The sequence below is a fragment of the Pteropus vampyrus genome, unplaced genomic scaffold (genome assembly GCF_000151845.1).
Source record: "Pteropus vampyrus isolate Shadow unplaced genomic scaffold, Pvam_2.0 Scaffold68, whole genome shotgun sequence".
NCBI classification, from domain to species: Eukaryota; Metazoa; Chordata; class Mammalia; order Chiroptera; family Pteropodidae; genus Pteropus; species Pteropus vampyrus.
In genome coordinates, this window is record NW_011888849.1 from 7,103,205 (window position 1) to 7,122,327 (window position 19,123).

General features: G+C 32.4%; 1 protein-coding gene and 1 pseudogene across 1 annotated transcript in view; one reads left to right on the forward strand and one right to left on the reverse strand.

Annotated features, from left to right (window-relative positions):
- The window catches only part of PRKG1 (protein kinase, cGMP-dependent, type I), a 1,084,330-nt gene that overhangs the window by 987,474 nt on the left and 77,733 nt on the right, over window positions 1-19,123 (forward strand). The gene's annotated exons all lie outside the window — the stretch shown is intronic.
- Window positions 15,501-15,619, reverse strand: LOC111740816 (annotated as a pseudogene).

Here is a 19,123-nt window from a genome sequence, read left to right on the forward strand (position 1 = left end):
TCACATTGAATAGCAATAATTCTAATAGCCTTGAAAAGGGAATAAAGCAACTTCCTAAACAATGAATTTAAGACCACTTTCAGTTTAAAGACTTGGAAAACATGACTCTTCGGGTCTATAAGTAATACCCCATCAGTTTTTCTAAGTTTTTGCTTAAAAAATGACCATGATTTTTTTCAAAGTTGGTGTGCTTATTATGTTAGTAAAATTGGCTTATCAAAATATCATAATCTAGTAAAACATAAATTTTACTAAAAATAATTTTGTTTAAGGAGCTATTCTCCAAAATCGAGCAAGGTGCCTTGCTTACCATTTGAGTAAACAGATTAATTTCAAACACTCCTCTGAATAGGCTCATGATTTTTCCTTCTAAGCCTCTTAATTTTATTATATTATTTGAACAATTAAATTAATGATAAAGAATATACTTTAGACTGAATAACAATTCTTTATTTCAAATGCAGTCCAAAAAGTTGCCTTGAAATTAGAAAAAAAAAAAAAGCCATTGACAAGATTATACCTTTATAAACAAACCAAAAGACAGATTATGTTTTTTTGAGTGACATCGTGAACTGGGAGAGTATATAAGCCCCCTACTTTGGAAAGCTATTGACATACATTAATATTCTCTGGTGCACTGAAACAAGTGATCAGAACAATAATTTCACATGCCAATGTCTATAGGGGTATAAGTAGGGAGTGCAAGGAAGTAGGAGTACAGAAGAAACATTTAATTACTTCCAAATATATGATTTTCCATACTTCATTTTTTAGAAACAAAAAGATATAACAATTACATTATATAGGATGTGTTTTTCTAGCTCATATTTTTCAACTATTTATTACACTAATGAGCCACGTTAAGAAATCATAAAAGTCAGGTAAAAATACTCTTCTTCTAAAAAGCATAATATATTCCCAACAACTAAATAGATATTGTTCAAAAACAGAAATATCTTACCTCTTCATGCTTTAGTGTGACCAAATACAAAGCATACTATCTGCTTTATGTAATTTCCCTTTTCTCTACATAATTATTTAAATGTACCTATAATGTACCTATTTTGTTAATATTTTGCCTTTTAATGATATTACTATTCAAGTAAATAAAAATTAAATAGTGAATAAGAAATTCATTTTATTAGACTTGACCATACAAAACTGTCAATATATGACCATTTTTGGCCTTCTAGAATGGCAATTTTATATGGTTCAATCAATGATTTTATAAGTAATTTCTGATGCTGTCATTACTATAAGTTTTTAAGAATTAGGCTGCTATTGTTAAGTTCCATGCTACATTATTTAATTTGTGTGTGCTGAATGTTCTTCTAGTTATGTCAGTGTTTAACTAGAGTCCCCACCTTATAATTTTAATAATTTCACAAACATTATATCTAAATCAATTTATTGATAAGCTTGTTTTGTAAGCCTTAAACTTTTTCTATTTTCATAATCTTAAGACTATTACACAGCTATACATACGAATAAGTTTTTCAACCTCATCACTATGGACATTTTGGGCCAGATAATTCCTGATTGTGGTGGGCTGTCTTGTGCATCACAGAATGCTTAGTAGCATCACTGGCCACTACCCAATTCTGAGCTGTTTACTCACAACACTTCTGATGCCAAATGAGTGGGGATTTTCAACACCAACAACCAGTTCTCCAACTCTCTAGATGTCAGTTGAATGCCCTGCAATTCAATTCAGTTATGACAACAACTACTTGGAATTAGTGCAGACTCCACAGGTTAAGTGTTCAATCTCAAAAGACTGGCCCTACTTCAGACATCAGTCACAAGTCCCAGGTTGCCGCCTCTGCTTCAGAGCTAACAGTTATAAATCAGGGGTTCCCATGACCACTTCTTTGGATTCTATAAGTTATTTGAATGGCTCACAGAAAGCATTAAAACAGTTTACTTACTATTAGTGGCTTATTATAAAGGATACAACTCAGGAATATTCAAATAGAAAAACTGTATAGGGAAGGTATGAATGCTTGGGCACGAAACTCCCATGCCCTCTCCATTCCAGCACATTGATCTATTCGCCAACTTCAAAGTTCTTCTAAATCCACTGTTTAGGGGTTTCTTTGGAGATTTCATTATGTAGGCAGAATTGATGAAATCATTGGCCATTAGTGATTGAATTCAACTTCCAATCACTTACCCACCTCCAGAAGTTGGAGAGATGGGATTGAAAGTTCTGACCCTCTAATCATGCCTTGCTTTCCCTGATGACCAGCTCGATCCTGAAGTTATCTAAGTTGACTCATTAGCATTCCTAAGACACACATATCACTCCAGAGATTCCAAGGGTTTTAGAAGCAAGGTGTTAGGATCTTGGGACAAAGATAAAATAGATATTTCTCATTAGATGCCAGTAGCATATCTCTCTCCCCAACCAAGTCATGACAATCTAAAATATCTTTAGATATTGTCAAATATTTGCTGGGTGCAGGAGGGAGACAAAATCACCCCTGGTTGAGAATCATTGATATAAATAGAAGACAAAAAAAATTGTTAGGGTCAGAGGAACACTAAAATTATATTCAAGTATTAAATATATATAATACTAAAATTATATACAGAATTTTGTCAAATGTTGAAAATGAGCCTTACTTTCCGAGTTTCACTTCCAGAAGAAAAGTTTAGGTGTAATAAAAGTATCATAATTGGCATAAGAATAGACTTTAAGCTACAGAAGGACATGGTTTCCCAAAATTTTGTTAATTCAAATGCTAAACTACAACTAAATTATACAAAATAATTTTTCCAAAAATTCAATTAAGATTTTTAAGATTCTTCCTAATACTCAGATTTTTTTAAAGTCATATTTACTTCTTCAAAGCAGCAGAATTTTCAGCATCATGGGAGAATTGATTGGAAGAATCTAGCTCACCAGGAAGCTAACTAACACTTCGTTGTTCTTTTAAGATATTAGAATTATTTGCTTTGCTGAAGCTAGGAAAACAGTCTCAGTTTGTTCTACAGGTTGTTGACTGATATTTTTCACATTAGATGCTAAGTCACTATAATTGTCTCAAATGTAATTACTTTGTGTATAATACAATTTTCTTTCTATTCATATAACCTTTTGGGTTATAATAGTAAAACACAATTGTATTAAGATAAAAAACAGAAAAACGAATTTTAGGTAAAACAAACATCTATAATAGAGGACCAATATTACGTTGGTAATATAATACAACTCTGTTGTGAAATTAAATGCGCTACAAAAGAGAATGAATATGCTGCAGGCAAAAATAGAGGTGCTTTTGAGAGCTAGAAGTTACAAATTTGACACTCTCCAAATATCAGCATTTTTACATTACAAGTTCTGTAGACATGGTTTCATTAACTTTTATAAATAAAGGGCATGGCATTCTTTAAATTCCACCTTTGTGGTAATCACAAACAGTAGATTCTGCTAACACAATGCTATATTGTCATCCTGTTTCCAATTGACATGATTACTCTTTCCCAATTGCTTCCAAGAGCCAAACACTGGTCAATTTGACTTTGCTCTGATTGAAGAAATAGTCAGAAATAATTAGAGAGACATAACCATGTCAATGCAAAAGTGGCGTCATCCCTGCATCCTAAGATGCAGAAAGTAGACATTAGAAATGCAGAGAATGTTGAAATTTCTCTGCAAAAGAAGGACATTTTCAAGGAATGGGAATGCATAGGATCTGGGATTATTAAAAAGATCCCAAGGAGAATACTAAACTAAGTTAAAATAGTAGACCACTGAGATTATTTAAAAGAAGTCTTTGGAGCATTTTTCAAACTAGGTTACAAATCACTAGGGGGTCATGAAGTTCGTGTAGTGAATTATGACCAGAATTTTTATTATTTCAGAGTGCATTGTATGTAGCAGTATTGATTTATGAGTGTTTTCCATATGTGCCTGTGTGTGTGCACACATGTGCAAGGAATGCGTATGATGAAAAATGTATTTCTTAATGTGATGCTAGTAAAAAAAAATAGTTTGGAAGCTAATATATTGATATTGATATTGATATTGTCAATATCAATTGATATTGTCAATAGTTTGAAGCTAATATATTGATATTGTCTCCTTCCCAATTCTCCCAATTCAGTTGTCCTAATCATTATAATTTCAATTTACTTTTTAAAAATAGATGGTTTCTACCGTGTGTGTTCAATAGTTAAATTTACTTTATGGCTACAGATTACACCCCCTTGGTTAATTAGATACCTTGAAAGTGTGTGCAGTTGAATCTAAAGAGGGCAACACAGGAAAGTGAGGGGGCAAGGTACTCATCTTTCAGTATACAAAGCACATGTCAATCTAGTGATGGGTTGGTATGTCATTTCCATGTTTAAAGGACAGGGCATCATTGTGAGGAATTAATCAACACTTTTTTTTCAGTTCAAATATACCAGTCATACACTCGGCAAGAAAATATAAAACAGAGGTTATATTCTCTCCTCTTGAGAAATTTAAAATTTAATAAATGCAGCAATTGTTGATGGTGGTTTTATTTAATAAGAGGAGAAATATAAAATGCTATATGAGTACTTAGAAAGGAAATCTATATCAGTCTAAAGATTTTATCTTTATCAAAACATTCTTTTGCATAAAGGAAAATCATAGGAATAATTTCAAACCATGGGAGGATTTTTAAGCCAAAGGAGGATATAGCTCATGTAGATTTGTTTAAAAATATCTATGGATTCTTTCATCTTTTAGTGTTAGAAGATGCGGTTGCTGACAAATTATTAAGTATAATTTAAAACTTCCTTTATATTTAGTCCCCCCCACACACCCCACTTTCCCTGTAGGTATGTATTTGTGACTGGAGAGGCTGAATAAGATCAAGAGTTTTACACACTCACTCCAGACCCCTCAGGTTATAGTGGATTTATTTCCATTTTCCAGTTATCAAATTAGTTGATCACAAGCCTTCACTACATTTCAAAAGAGTGATCCTGAACAGGTTGTAATATTTAGATTCTGTTTAAAGATGCAACAAAGCAAATATAAACTCATCCCTCCCTTGGGGACTACAGTCAGCATTTTAGAGTCACGTCTCTAATGATGAGTATTCTCATTTATATTCTGAATCTATCTCTTAAGAATTTGAAACCTTTAAGTAATCTTATAATCACCACAGATCCTTATCAATGAAGTTTACCTCTGTATTTATTAGAGATATAAATAATATTGATTTACTATAGATTATAAGGTAAGCCCTTAATCGTGAAAAATCTCAACAATCAGAAAGTTCAAATAGTCTAAATTAGTTTTGCTAAAGTGGGTACTAATGATAGTGAAGACCAGGAGGATCAACAAAAATTCATATGTTTCTAAACTATAACAAGAAGCATTATTGATATCTAGTACTTTATCCACTTCTTTGAAAATTAATAATTTATTAATATAACTTTTATAAAATAAATGTCAGTGAATTAAAATAATCAAAAACAAACCAAATTTCATAGAATCTAGAAAATTTAAATATATTCTATTAAAACAAAATATATTATTAATGAAATAAACAAGTGTATTTGAAAATACTTTATTAAATGTTAAAACGTTGTGTGAATATAAGATAATCCTGTTTTACCTATATTTGTAATAATTATAAATATAGTGACAATTAATGACAACTATGACTAACATTTCTTGAGCACTGATGTGCCATGCTTTCTATGAATTATTTAATTTAATCTTAACAATGAGGCAAATATTCTTATTTTATCTGATTTTACAGATAAGGAAACAAACCTAGAAGGGTTAATTCCAAGGTCATACAATTTGTAAATGCTTAGAACAGGGATTCACACTGGCTACCAAATGTCTGCTACCCTTGTGTAAAATTTTAGATCCCTAATCATTTCATATGCATATTTTAATAAAATACTTTCTTTATACTTGTTACTATGCAAATTTTCAATCATAGAAGATAGTGCAATAAACTCTTCTTCTTATAAACATTACCCAGATTTTCAATAAACTCTTCTTCTTATAAACATTACCCAGATTTTCAATCATAGAAGATAGTGCAATAAACTCTTCTTCTTATAAACATTACCCAGATTTAAAAGTTATCAATATTTTGCCACAATCACTTCATCTAATTCTTGTGACATTTTTTTTACTGAGGTATTTTAAACAGATGACTAACATCATATCATTCTTTCTAAATATATTCTTTCATATTTATATTCTAAAAATAAAGACACTTTTCTACATAACCAAAATATAATTATTGTCCCTAATAAAATGAATATCTAGTCATTATTCAGTTTTTCTCAATGTTCTCAAATATTGTTTTATGGCTGATTTGTTTGACGAGATCAAAATGAATCTTATACATTGCTTGTTGGTTATGTCTCTTAAGTCTCCCTTAATCTCGAAGAGCCCCCTAATAGCCCTATGAGGTTCTTGAAGAATCTGAATCAGATGACCTGATATGGATCTCCCATTTCGGAATTGTCTTGTTTCTAAATGGTGTCATCTACCTTGTCTCTATCTTTTGTATTTCTTATAAAAGATCATCAAACCTAAAGAGTTGATTAGATTTAAGTTCAACTTTTTGTGGCAAGAAAGATTCATAGAAGGTTCGATGTACTTCAATATTCCATTGTAATATAAGGCAAATAGTGCCTGGTTCACTTTCAGCTACTTGAAGTTGGAACAGATTAGGAGGTGACAGCCTAATCCTTTCATTGTAAAGTTTCCTATCAACCTTTTGTTAAATGTCTTAATACCAATGATGATCATTGCCTGAATCAACTATCTAATGAGGCTTTTAACATGATCGTTATCCAATTGTCATTCTTTCAATATCTGTTCATTGTAATGCTTCTCTAAAAACACTCTGCATCATCAACTAAGAATCTTGCAGACTATTTACTCTCATTCTATTTATTCAAGACAGGCAGGACGAATGCTTTTTATTCTTTCCCATCAATTACCAGTTTCCAGAGTAAGTTATTGGTGCCTTGGTTACTTCTTAGTGAGAAATAACGGTTTTTCATTTTACTTTTTGCTCTTTGTGTGTGTGTATTTTTATACGTTGAGTGTATCAGACTGGCTCCTTGTTTCCTCTAAACACAGACCGTTAGTTTCCGAGATCTCCCTTGCTTTCTGAATAGCAAGATGTCCCAGGTTCTTCATGTGCATTTCCTGCCCTAAACCTGAAATCACCCATTTCTCAAGGAACTGTCATTCCTTTTAGCCATTTCAAAATGGTGCTAAGTAAGCGTGGTCACTGCTACTGGGTCTCTTTGCTTTAAGGCCTTTTTTTAGTAAAAAAAAAAAATGTAAAGGAATGATTTTTTAAAAGTATATTATTTAACTCACAATATTCTCTACATAATTTTACACCATTTCCACCTTATTCCAAGAGAGTAGCATATTAAGTTAGGAGCTAGATGTATGATTCCTTAAGCATGAGTTTCACATTAAGCTTTTTAGGTACTCTAATTTCTCATCTATATTCATATCTCAAAGGAAATTTTTATTATTTAAGGAGGAAGTCAAGAACGAGAACTTAGCTTATAATACCAATTAAACTAAAAAAAAAAATCCAGATATCAATAAATGCCATCACTTCTATTGAGCTGGTGGCTTTCCAACCAGCTATTTATTTATATAAATAGTCAATATTTACATAAAAAGAAAAATATGTATTTGTTTGGATGTCAGGCTTAGTATGCATTAGAACTTTATTTCTTATTTTAAGTTTTAAGGAGACCAAGACCTCCTCATCTGTGGGTTTTAGAAAACGTAATAAGCCATAATTTTTTAAAAACATTTTTATCCAAGTATCTTTCCTATCAGAGAGATGGTTGAGATAAAGGCTTCACAGTATAACTTGTGTTTCCATTTATTTTTGTCTTTGCCAGGATCTTAATTTTGTTGTCTTTGTAATGAATTTCAAAGTCTCTTCCCTTAGCAAACAGGAAGCACCAACAGTTAAGGGTAATTGCTACCAATTTTTGCAGGAGCAACAAAGTATTTCCATTTTATCAGTCATTTGCCCAACTCTCTACTTTTTTGAGGAGATATAAAAGAAAATATATGCCACTCTAGAAACTGTCCATTATTTCTATTGCGGGAAAAGTAAAAACAAACAAACAAACAAAGAAACCTGTTTATTTTCTCTGGGAAAAGCCGCATACCAAAATCTGAACATTTTACTCAGCTGCTTAAAGCCTCTTTTAACTCCCTGACATTTTCTTAAGCTAAGATTTTTGTTTTAGGAAACTGCATTTCTCTTCTAACAACTAACAACTATATTTGTTCTTAAATCAAATAATTTAATATATATACAGAGCAAGATGTAAATCTTCCTTTCCAGAAGAAAATATTATAACCAATTTCCTCTGGAACTCTTCATAACTTTAAATTTACTTGTATTTAAGTTAAAATTGGTTGCTTTTTAACTTATAATTTTTTTAGAGAAACAAAATGTAGGAATACTTTGGACAAAGCTCCAAACAGATTTTATAGGATTTCTCTAAAACCCCTTATAAGCATTAAATAATTATTATTCTATTGTAAGTGTACGTTTAAAACTTAATTGTATGGATTTAGTGATATTTACAAAAAATTAAAACTTATTTACCAAGAGTATAACAAATTATTAGTTTTTTAAATAATTACTTTTATTTTTCTTTATTTAATTTTACATGATAACATAGAATACAAACAATACAATAAAATACAAGGGAAAAAAAAGCTCCCCAAATCTTACCACCAAATAACTAGTTTTCAACAGAAAGTTAACTTCTTTTAACTAGAAACATAATTTTTTTAGTTATAAAAGATCAACTATTACTCTATATCATTTCTGAAACCTCTCTCTATATTCTTACCTATTGAATAATTGAGGCTCCTAATGAAAAACAACACTGTCAACTTAGACCTAAAATGGAAGCGTTTTACCATTTCATTCTTTCTCCATGGTTTCCATGGAAACATAACAGTTGGTTATGACAATAGAAGAGGGGAATGATGACTGTTCTTCAAAGATAAAAATGATCATAAGATTAAATACTTAGGATTATATAGCACTTAAAAAGCACCATTGAATTAATATTTGAGCTATTTAATCAGAAAAGAGAAAATTAAATTTATATTTAGCACATAGAGTTTTAAAAAACAAATTAACCAGGCTAATGTTGGTTCTGTCAGGTTTCCATTTGTGCAATATGCATCTCTACCTTTAACAATAAGAAGCTAAATACTGGAAGAACATTTAGTTAATGAAGTTTGACATAGAAAGAAATAGAAAAAAATAGCAATTGAGCTGTCAGTGGTAATGAATTTGAAAAAAAAAAAATCTTTTTTTTCTTGTGATGTTTTACCACCGCATTAAAGCATTGTAAAGAAACTATATCCAGGTAATGATATTTTCACATTTAAAATAAAATGTGAGAGAATTTACTATCCTAAACCAACAGCCATGAGCATCAAAATGAATAAAACAGAACCTTTTACTATCTGAGCTAATTAGTGTGAAATAATTATGGAGACCTTCCTTACTGTGCCACTTGCTTTAATGAATTACTGTGGGGCTCATCCACTTCAAACTGAACTTAGGAAAAGTAGAAATTTAACACTCAAGGTAAATGTTAGAAATGTTTTACCAAAATGAGTGTTTCAATGGTTTTGTAGTGACAGATCACATTATTTTTGTAAACTGATATTTTGACATAACCCCTATATCACTTACATAAAGAGAAAAATGAATGCACAATGGAAGATGGATAGTATCCAATGAACTCAAAATGAAGCATGTTTAATACCTCTGCTTTTCACGTTTGCTTATTTATACGTTTCTTCACTAGTTCAACTTTATTCATGAGATTTTACATTTACTTTATTTAAAAGGCACCTAGAGTTAAATGAAGGCATTACTTTTCAGCCCAGCTACCTATTTTATATATTTATTAACCAGAACTGTGTGACTGTGTGATACAAACAAAAAACAAACATAAAATATCAATAAGAGTTCTTAGCAATATTGGCCTTAACAATTTAGTGAGTTGGATTTCTTTTTTTTTTAAGTAGCAGAATGGGAACCATTTGAAGACCTAAGTCTCTGTATAAACTTCCCAACCTTATGTTCATTTTTACTCTATAGATGCAACAAGACTTGTGCTAGATTTAATTGTTACTGGAAGAGTCCAGTGCACAAGTATATTTTTAAAACACTATCAGTATTTATTTGTAACTTCTTGAAATATTGCTAAAACTTTTTAATTTTTAATTTTAATTTAATTTTAGTGATCACTTATAGTAATACCTCACATGTCTAAATTTCTAATCACAGAATATCTGAATAACTATTGATTTTTAATTTTATTTCTGCATTAATTACATAACCATAATGGAATCATTTAAATTAAAAATTAATAGTTACTGAGATATTTGTTAACCACATTATGTATTAATATATATTCATTGGGCATATCCAGGGAAAAATATACCCATATTATTTTTATGGTTCAAGTAAAATTTTTGAAGAAAATAAAACTATCTCAATTAGTGATATGTGTTATGGTTGATTAAACATGCAGAAAAATGCTAAAAGGATCATAGTTGAATCTTGTTTTTAATGTCTTAATTACCTAAGGATACATTCAACGAACCCATAATTCGAAATAAAGGTGTTATTCCTTAGGAGGTGTTGCAAACATATGAGAGAGAAAAAATGCATAAAATGGAGTGAGCTAAGGAGGAAATTAATTAAAATATAAATTAGAAAAATAGAGCTTGCCAGTTTGCAGAGTAGTTATCTGAAACCCATATATTCAACAAGGAAAGTTATTCATTTTGGTTTGATGAAAGCAGGAGATTTGGGAATTCTCTAAAGAAACTCCCGGGTATTAGTTAACTAGTAAATTAGATATGAATTTGCAAAGGCATCATTGTACTGCAGCAGGAACAGAGCTGGTAATATTGGGGATTTGTGGGCAGATGGATTCTGTTAGAAGTAGGAGATAAATAATAGGGATGAAACTTCACTGGGTAAAGAATTTTTAAAATGTTTTATATAATCGAGTCAATATTTCAATATTTATTTGAATTATAATAGTGTCATATTGAATACATTCATTGTGATTATATACTAATTATGTTATAGACAATAATTAAATAGTATAAAGTGTCATAGAATTTCCTTTTATAGCATTAATGAAGTTATATCTCTAAATCTGTGTACATTTTAGGTAATAATAATAATAATAATAATAATAATAATAGCAGTTGCACTAGTGAATGAGGTAAAGGTGCTTACTTGTGCCAGGTTTTCAAATAATTTATTAGGAAGACACATATATATATTTCTCATTTTATAAATGAGGAAGCTGAGAAACAGAGAAGTAAGTAACCTCCCCAACTCACACAGCTAGCAAGTATACTTAATATACACTGTAAAGAAAGCTGTCTGAGAATCAGAGGTATATAATCACCAGAAAACAATTCTTCAGTTCATAGATCAGGAAATAGGATTTTGCTTGTACTTCACCAACTGCAAGGAACCGGTTTCTATAAGTTTAATTCAGTATCTCTGGGTCCTCTCTTAGTGTTGTAAATTCAGATATTGGAAGACAGGTTGAAAGGTTTTCTTAAGGTTGGAATTTGTTTGTTTTATTTTGCTTTGTTGGCTTTTTTTTTTTTTTTTAAGAAGAAGAAGAAGAAGAAGAAGAAGAAGATGGTAGAGGAAAGACTGAAATATTTATTAGCTTTTAAAGTAATTCCCTTTCCAGGTAGTCATGCAGTCAGTTTCATAAATGGGAGATTACATACATATAAACATGACGTATACAATCGCTTTTTGATATGCTGACATTTTAAAAAGTAAAGTTTATCAAGATAATTATAAATTTCCCAGTTCTATTAATATTTAAATAATTTTGTTCTACAAACAGAGTGACAAATTGAAAAAAAAAATAAGTATTTTTTGGTGAGGGGTAGGTAGGCAGACTTCCTGGAGATGCTAGAAAAAAATACTTGAATATAGAAGAAACCATCAACATTCACAAGACTGAAGTTCATCTCCAATCCTTGCATGATCAAAAAGGCAAATTGATTAACACCTGGTCAGCAGGAGAAGCCCACAGGCAAAGGAGGTCCAGAATCCTTCTTGCTTCTTTTCTAATAAAGTGGTCACTCCCCTGGAGCAGATATATGCTTTTTGTTCATTTAAGAGCCAAACTGTGCATGAGAATCGAAACGACCTGATATTGGTCAAGCTATCTTTTATTGGAAAAGCTTTTAGATATCTTTTCAGAAGTACAAAAATATGCTGAAATATGTAAAGAGCTTAAGCATTTTAGCTATTCATTCCCCAAAGCTTTAAATTTAATAACACTATCTTAAATATTTTTCTTTAAAATTTTCTGTATAATTTCAAAATATTAAATTACACATAACTTTTGAAATTCCACTATTTTTTTAAATATAACATTTTCTTTCCAGGTTTATATAAAAATTCAGATCGTTCGTGTATGTGTATTTCTAAGTAGAGTTAAGTAGTTAGTAGAGTTAAATAGATATTTCTCAGAGCTCTAAACTGCACCTTGGTCTGTAGGATAATTTCTAAGTACATGAAAGAATTGGATTCCTTCTTTTGAATTTGTGAGGCATACATTCCGTCCAGCATGAGAGATGAGCTCATGTTGGGATTCACTGTAGGCTAGATAAAAATAAGTAAACATGTCAACTGAGGACAAGATTATAACAGTGAATCTATTACTCATTGTTTCAAAGCATGTTTTGATATAGACTGAATAAAATTAACAGAAGAGAAATATTTATATATGACAAGTATTGTGTCCTTGAGAAGACAACAGTAAAAATCTTTATTCTGGATACTAGTCACAATCTTGCTGGAACTATCCATACTCAGATGTTTATTTTGGCTACGTTCCTTGCTAAGTCACAGCACACATGGTCAGTCCATTTGAAAACTTTGACTTAGTCCCCAAATACTAGGATAGTCACACTGTTTCTGTATCTTATCCTTGCAGAACTTTAGAGGTGGGAGAGAGATTTCCAAGTCCAACTCCTTCATTTTACAGAGGAGGAAACTTTTAGTTGTTCTAGAGATAGGGACTTAAGTCATTTTAAAACTAGACTTCATGGAGACTTATGAAATATGGCTTTGGAATATTATTATACCCACAGATGAAATACTGAACCAGTACAAAAACTTTTCCATGCTCGTGGCAAGTACTCTGTGATGCTTAATGTACCTTTTCTGGTCATGAGGTGCCATTAAGAGCAGTGAAGGAATTGATTTATGATGTGGTACACATGTGAATGTCTCAAGGCTGTGTTTTGCTCCCTGAGAGAAGCCAACATTTCATCACTCATATCAATGAATCTTTGAGTTTGATTCTATTCACATAACTCTGATAGTAAGAGACAAACACAATGTTATAAATATGCAAATAGTTTATTATATTTTGTCTTTGTGTGACTCAGCTACTTTATCGTTTTCCAGATAAATACACATTAAAACTTGAACATCTGTAGTATACAGTTTTGAGATAATAAATTTAAAAACTGCATCTCTTAAGGGTATAATTACTTGACTTAATTGGTGTGCAGTTTGATAAATATTTGTTTTGTGAAAAGAAATAATTTGAGAACTTCATTGGTGACTGATATACATCGTTTTTATGACTTGGCATCCTGAAAAAGAGCCAAGGAAATTGTGTTTACAGCGGCGCACACAGTGTAATCTAACTAAACAGAAAGGAAAATTATAATTTTGTAATGTCTGCAAATGAGTTCAGGAAGGAAGAAACAATAAGCACATAGAACCAAAAAAAATATATATAATAATTAGAGGATAATAAAAATAGTAATGATGTTACATTAGTATTCTATGGTTGATGTAACAAATTATTGCACACTCGCTGTCTTAAAACAGAAGAAATATTCTCTTACAGTTCTCAAGCCTAGAAGTCCAAAATCAGTCTCATTGCCCCATTCCCTCCAGAGGCTTTAGTGGGGAATCTACTCCTTGCCTCTTCCAGATTCTGAGAGTTACTGGCATTCCTTGGTTTGTGGCCACATCACTCTAATCTTGCCTCCATTTTCACATTGACCTCTCACATGTATATGAAAGCTCACTCTGCCTCCCTCTGAGAAGGATATTTGCGTTGGCATTTAGAGTCCACCAAGATAATCCAGGATACACCCCACCCCCATCACAAGGTCCTTAATTTAAATCATAATTGTGAAGACCCTTTTTCACAGTAAGGTAACACTTATAGGTTTAGGGATTAAGGCTTGATACCTTTGGGGAATCATTTTTCAGCCTACCACAGAGAAGTTAACTGGTTGAGTTAGCACAGCATATTATGGGCTCTTTTCCTTTTCAGGCAGCAGAGGATGCTACTCTGGACTTGGCCTAGGTGACAAGTGATGAGGAATAAGATTAGAATTCACCCATCCTTGCTCTCTTTCTTTTTCTTCTAACTCTATATCAATCCTACTCCTAATCATTTAGTTCCTTGCATCAATGCGGAGAGCAGCAAGCATATTGTGTAAAGTTTTCAGATGTCTTCTTCTACCCCCAACCTACCATTTTGACATAGGCATTCCTTTTGTAGTCTACTGAGTGCCCTCTGCATAAGTGCATCTCAGATTCACAGGAAAATGAAGCTCATCCTTGTCCCAGAGAGGGAGCAGATATACCTTTTTCCAAAATATACCTTTTTTGGGATATTGATTATTTTAAGCTGGTTATTTTTCAAGGAAAAAAAAAAAAAAGACTCAAAAAAAAACAAAAAACAAAAAACAATGCTTGATCTTCCCCTAACTGCCTAAAAGAATTTAGATAGCGAACCTTCTCCAGGAGGGAAGTTATCATCATAGATAAGGATAATTTAATATGAACTAAGTGTAATAGAGAAGAAGGAACCTAGCAAGGCCCATTTGATCAAAGTGCTTTCTGTGTTTATTAAATACAGAAAAAAAATTGTTTACTAAATATTTGCTTTTCATCTCCATGTGAATTGCCTTCTCTCTTTTTGAAATTCCAAATCACTATCCACATCCCCTTTTCTCCTTAGTTCAAGGGAGCATGTAAGTCTCAACTGCCTTATTTGTCCTGGATCCCATATTCTTAGGAAACTCCCAAATTTAAAAATGTAATTAAGTTTGGTTATTTTCCCCTGTTTATCTGTCTTATGTAGGTTTTATTATTAAACCAGCCAAAAGAACGTAGAAGAGTAGAGGGAAATTTCCCCTTTCTCAACCTCATCTTAGAGAAAAACGAAACAAAACAAACACTAGAAATTGCTTAAAAAATTTACTTAAAAAAAAAAAAACAAAAAAACCCACAGATCTATCTGTCATTAAAGCTTACGATCATTACTACACATCCTAAACAGATTTCCTACCATTTGTTCTCCAGTGTAGAAGTTCCGAAAGGCCACTGAGCATGCTCGGCATGACCTGTGGAATGACTGTTTCTTTCTTTCTTTCTTTTTTTTAAAGCCTACAGCACCTGGTCTTCCTAGGTGGTCCCCCATCCAAGTACTAACCAGGCCCGCCCCTGCTTAGCTTCTGAGATCAGACCAGATCGGGCACGTTCAGGGTGGCATGGCCATAGATGACTATGTTTCTTTTTGTTTCAGAGAAAATTCTCAAGGACTATATTGACTCTTTTCTTTTAGAAATTATCTGCAGAGTTAGAACTAGCTCTGTTGTACATAGATAGTCCAGATTTGCCTGTGTGCCAAAAAAGGAGATTATAAAATATCTACCAGTTCTTGAAGTTCCCAGCCCGGAGCCTCCTCCTTGGAATTACTCCATGTCCCCGGCGCAGTCATACCTCCCTCCACAAAAGCATATCTTAGATGCATAGGGGAGTGCCAATTCCCAGGGGCCTCCTGGAGGAGGCAGGCCCGGAAAGGAACAAAGTATTCTTGCTATGGCTGGACCTTCCGCTAGTCCCTTGTTCACATCTTGCCTTTGCCTAGCTAGTCCCATGGTTTCATTTCATTTTTATTGGTACAAATAGGTGAATTTTATTACAGGGGTTATTATCCATAGGACTATTACCAACTCTTTCTCTTATACCACCAAGAAGCCTTGTAAAACCCATTAGATCATGAAAGAGTGTCTCTGGATTTGTGAGTATATCTTTCCAAAATAATTAATTGAAATTGAACACTTGATTAGTGCCAGGTTGTGAGATAAGCTTTTTATTTACATTCTTTCATTGAATTCTTTGAATTAATATCTATTATTGTTATCCTAACTTTCTAGTGAGAAATTTGAGGCTCAGAGGGATTAAGCGACTTCACAGAAAGCTGTGGAGTCCAAAGCTTCGCTGTCAGTCAGCAGCAGACAGGATTTGAACCCAAGGAATCTATTTCTAGAATTCATTTTTTTAACCCTAGAAATACTATCTCTTGACTACAGTTTTGATCTTGTTATGGCCTTGGTTTTAATCTGGAAATGTGCATGAGTAACTTTGTGAAAGTATTCCTTGTTTATGTTACAAATGGAAGACACTCAAAACAAGAAAGAAATATTCCCTTTAAAAACTGCGTCTGAATCTTCGGTTTGTAGTTGAACCATGGGTTATAAAATACATAAACTGTGAGATTTTAGGCCCTGTCATAACTTAAAAGCAATAACAAAACCTCTTCTGTCTGCAACAACTCTGAATAGCATAAATTCTTTCTGTGTACCATGTTTATCACAACACATAAGTGTGCTATGGAAAACCGTTTTACCGTAAAATCCTTCAGCATCATAGATCTGCATATTTGGACAGCTGAGTTTGCCTTTAAGTCAGCATGACCAAATCTGCCTATGTAGCAAACTCACAACCATTCAGAGCTAACACTAGGACATTTAGGTACCATTAGTGTTCTATTGGGAGTCTCAAGTAACACTGGATCCATTCAGGGGACGGAAATGTTGAAAGATGATCTTTAAGGCACAGGTGAAATGGCAAATTATTCCTTCCCTAAAGTCAATAATTTTTCCATTTGGTCAAGAAATTCTAGCTATTTTTGCTCTTTTAACAATTGGTTTTTAATGTGTTATATTTATAATTTACAATTATACATAATTTGTAGTTTATATAGAGGTATGTTAAAATAATGCCTGATTTCAGCTAAAATCACTAGCCTCATTTGTATGAGTCCTTTATTATTTAGAGGTCTTAAAAGGATTTACTTAAAAATGTTTGTGGCTTTTAAAATTTTTAGTTAAAAATTTTTAGCAATGTAGAAAATATTATTAGAGAGAGAGCTTGAATTCTATTTTCTTACTACAATTAAATTTTGGGGGAAATTACTAATTAAGGAAAAGTTTTATTGACAAGATGCCATTAATTTTCTCTTACCAAATGGGATACTGCACTAGAGCAGGGGTCCACCAACTTTCTCTGTAAAGGGCTTGATAGTCAATACTTTTATCCCTGAAAGCCTATCCAATTCTGCCAGGTTGTCACACAAAAGCAGGCACAGGCAATATATAAAGACATGAGAGTGCCTGTGTACCAACAAAACTTTATTTATGGAACCTGAAACTTGAATTTTACATACTGCGCATATGTCACAAATATTATTCTTCTTTAAATTTTTTCAACTATTTAAAAACGTGAACCCCATTATTAGCTCACTGGCCACACAAATAACAGTCCCAGGCTGCTTCAAACCTGTTGTTCCTTTAACCTTTACTATATTATTAAGTGGCAGCTCTATCCAATCTCTTCTCCTTCATCCTCCACCTCAAATCCATCAGCAAGTGTATATATCTCTGTTCTTTCTAGAATCCTCTGCCTCCTCGCCACCACCTGTTCATGCCAACACTCTCTCACTTAAACCACATGAATTCTCAATTGACTTCCCCATCCTCTTTCCTCAACAATCCATTTTCAGCAAAACATCTTGAGTAACCTTTTACAAGTCAGAAATTCAATGATGTCACATATACAGGAGGTCCTCACTTAGTGTCATCAGTAGGTTCTAGATGTAAAGCAAAATGATGTATGACAAAACCAATTTTACTATAGACTGATGTAAACAAGTTAAGATCCTACAGCATCTCATCAACGTTAAATCAGAACATTGTAACAGAATGTTATTTGACGACCTGCTGTACTAGCTGCAATCTTTAGCAAGTTAACTAAAAACTTTAAGACTTAGTTTTCTTTTCTATAAACAGAGAGAGGAATTATCCATGGTTCTGTGGTTTGATGTGAAGATTAAATGATTAATGATGTTAAAATATTTAATATGATGCTTATAATACAATCCCTATGTAATGAACTGGTGCTTATTAAATGTTAGTTGCTATTGTCATCATCATCATCATCACTCCCCTAATTAGAATAGATTCCAGTTAGAATAAATCAAAATGCCTTACCTCCTAGGCCTTGCATGATCCACCTGCCTCTTCTTGCCTGCCTCAGGTCTAGAGTTCTTTCTGCCTCAGCCACTCTGATCTCATTTTAGATCCTTGTGCATGCCAAACTCTTTAGGACCTTCACACACCTGCTCCCTACTCCTCTTCTTATAATTGGATTTTCAATTTAAATGTCACTTCCTCAGTGAGGGCTTCCCTGACTGCTCATTTTAAAATTGTTCCCCAGAAATTTATACCCAATTCAATCATAGAAGTGTGTTTGTTTCCTTTATAATAATTTCCACAAGGGACTATTAGTAGTTATTTTCTATATTCCTATTAGAATATAACCCCCAGGAGAGACAGGCTGGCCTCTTCCTACTCTATGCAAATAGTGGACTTCAATAAATACTTATTGAATGAAACAAAGAAAAATGAAACCTCAGAGTTATATATTGATTTTATCTCAATTCTGATACATCCTTTTAAATCCAGTGGAAGCTAAATTTGGATGGTCAATTAGTGGTCTCATTCATTCTTATGTTTGTTCAGCAAACAGGTATCAAGTGCCTTCTGAGTTAGGCCTGTGCAAGTAATAGAGGATCAAGAACATTGGTAATTGCTTTTAAGGAGTTTGTACATATTTGCATAAGTTGTTATTTAAAAGTATATATCAAAATATATTTATCAACAAGTCAATATCTTACTTTCCTCCAGGTTTAAGTTTTTATTTTCTTTTTCATCAAAGCATTC